At 48.7% G+C, this 2,982-nt stretch overlaps 1 protein-coding gene across 1 annotated transcript in view; it reads right to left on the reverse strand.

Moving 5' to 3' along the window:
* The window catches only part of PDPR (pyruvate dehydrogenase phosphatase regulatory subunit), a 52,821-nt gene that overhangs the window by 48,887 nt on the left and 952 nt on the right, over positions 1-2,982 (reverse strand). The gene's annotated exons all lie outside the window — the stretch shown is intronic.

Raw genomic sequence — 2,982 nt, forward strand, 5'->3', positions numbered from 1 at the left:
GCCTCCTGGGTTCAGGCAATTCTCCTGCCTCAGCCTCCTGAGTAGCTGGGACTACAGACACGCGCCACCATGCGCAGCTAATTTTTTTGTAGTTTTAGTAGAGACGGGGTTTCACTATGTTGACCAGGATGGTCTCGATCTCTTGACCTTGTGATCCACCCGCCTCGGCCTCCCAAAGTGCTGGGATTACAGGCTTGAGCCACCGCGCCCGGCCAGATGAGTTTTAAGACGGAATTTTAAAAAACTTTAGGTCAAGTGCGGTGGCTCATATCTGTAATCCCAGTATTTTGGGAGGCCGAGATGGGTGGATCACTTGAGGTCAGGAGTTCAAGACCAGCCTGGCCAACATGGCAAAATCCTTTCTCTACTAAAAACACAAATACTAGCTGGGCATGGTGGCATGTGCCTGTAATCTCAGCTACTCAGGAGGCTGAGATGGGAGAATCACTGGAGCCTGGGAGGCAGAGGTTGCAGTGAGCAGAGATCACGCCAGTGCACTCAGCCCTAGGCAACAGAGCAAGAGTCTGTCTTTAAAAAAAAAAAAAAAAAACACTTTAAAATCCCACGGTGGGCCAGCTGGTGCCTCATGCCTGTAATCCTAGATCCTAGTGCTTTTAGAAGCCAAGGTGGGAGGACCACTTGAGCCCAGTAGCCAGCAACATGGCAATATCCTCTCTGTAGGATTATAGGCACAAAAATTTAAAAAAAATAAAATCAGCTGGGTGTGGTGGTACGTGCCTGTAGTTCCAGCTACTCAGAAGGCTGAGGCAGGAAGGCAACTTGAGTCCAGAAAGCAGAGGCTGCAGTGAGACATGATTGCACCACCACACTTCAGCTTGGGTGACAGGGTGAGACCCTGTCTCAACAAACAAAAATCAACATTTTTTTAAAAAGCCCAGGGTACATGGTGGCTCACATCTATAATCCCAGCACTTTGGGAGGCTGAGGCAGATGGATCGCCTGAGCTCAAAAGTTTGTGACCAGCCTGGAGGCATATGATGAACCCCATCTTTACCAAAAATACAAAGATTTAGCTGGGTATGGTGGCATGCACCTGTGGTTTCAGCTACTCAGGAGGCTGAGGTAGGAGGATCACTTGAGCCTGGGAGGCAGAGGTTGCAGTGAGCCGAGATTATGCTACTGCACTCCTGCTTGGGTGAAAAGAGTTAGAATCAGCCTTTAAAAAAAAAAAAAACAAACAGCTACTCAGGAGGCTGAGGCAGGAGAATTGCCTGAACCCAGGAGGCAGAGGTTGCGGTGAGCCAAGATCGCGCCATTGCACTCCTGCCTGGGTAACACGAGTGAAACTCCGTCTCAAAAACAAACAAACAAACAAACAAACAGGCCAGGTGCAATGGCTCACGCCTGTAATCCCAGCACTTTGGAAGGCCAAGGCAGGTGAATTACCTGAGGTCGGGAGTTCGAGACCGGCCTGGGCAATATGGTGAAACCCAGTCTCTACTAAAAACACAAACGTCAGCCAGGCTTGGTGGCTTGTGCCGGTAGTCCCAGCTACTCATGAGGCTGAGACAGGAGAATTGCTTTAACCCAGGAGGTGGAGGTTGCAGTGAGCTGAGTCACACCATTGCATTCCAGCTTAGGCAACAGAGCCAGACTCTATCTCAAAAAAAAGAAAGAAAGAAAAAAGAAAAGAAAAAAAGCCCAGGACGCTAGGCACCAAAAAAGAATTTCTGACATCGTGTTCATTATGACCTTCACAAGAGTGAAGTGGTGACGACGGCATGAGGGCAGAGGAAAAGTAGGGCTTAAGATAAACAACGAAGGAAATTAAGGCACCAGGGTCTAGTGCCTTTGTTGCCAAACATAAGCCTAGTAGGGCTGGCAGCAAAACCAAAGCAAAGCTTGACAGCAAAGGAGGTAAAGATAGGAGAGAAGAAACTGAAGATGTCAAAGACAGAAATAAAGCACATCATCTGCTTTAAAACAAATATTTTTTAAAAGTTCTGGAAAATGACATTATAATATTCTCTGCTAAGAAGAATAAATTCTGCTAAACAACCATAAGACTAGGGCTGGCTCTACTCAGAACTGCTTATTCCAACAAGATCAAGGTGCTAGCTCTAACTTCCAGTTGCCCCTCTGTATGGCTTCAGCATTGTGCACAGTGGACTGACGGTTACAAGGAAGACTGGATGAACATGGGTGGGCTCACACAAAGTTTCCCACACTTGCCTCAGCAAAAGAACCACCTGGTACACTTGTTTAAAAATGACAGACTCCAGAGGGTGCAGTGGCTTACACCTGTAGTCCCAGCACTTTGGGAGACTAAGGTGGCCCGATCACAAGGTCAGGAGTTAGAGACCAGCCGGGCCAATATGGTGAAACCCTGTCTCTATTAAAAATAGAAAAATTAGCCGGGCGTGGGGGCGGGTATCTGTAGTCCCAGCTTCTCGGGAGGCGGAGGCAGAAGAATTCTTGAACCTGGGAGGCGGAGGTTGTACAGTGAGCTGAGATCATGCCACTGCACTCCAGCCTGGAGACAGAGTGAGACTCTACATTCCAGCATCGGCAACAGAGCGAGACTCCGTCTCAAAAACAAACAAACAAACAAAAAAAACCACGACGAATTCCCAGGGTCCATCTCTGAGGATTCTGATCCTGCCACTCCAGGGAGCTGTATTTTTCAACAAGTGAACCAGATGATCACGCGAGTTTAAGAAATTAACACAAGTGGCCGGGTGCGATGGCTCATGCCTGTAATCCCACCACTTTGGGAGGCCAAGGAGGGCAGATCACGAGGCCAAGAGATCAAGACCATCCTGGCCAATATAGTGAAACCTCGTCTCTACTAAATACAAAAATTGGCTGGGTGTGGTGGTGCGCGCCTGTAGTCCCAGCCACTCGGGAGGCTGCAGCAGGAGAATTGCTTGAATTCGGGAGGCAGAGGTTGCAGTGAGACGAGATGGCGCCATTGCACTCCAGCCTGGCGCGAGGCGACAGAGCAAGACTCTGTCTCAAAAA

Source organism: Cebus imitator, unplaced genomic scaffold (assembly GCF_001604975.1).
Source record: "Cebus imitator isolate Cc_AM_T3 unplaced genomic scaffold, Cebus_imitator-1.0 Scaffold577, whole genome shotgun sequence".
Classification (NCBI taxonomy): domain Eukaryota; kingdom Metazoa; phylum Chordata; class Mammalia; order Primates; family Cebidae; genus Cebus; species Cebus imitator.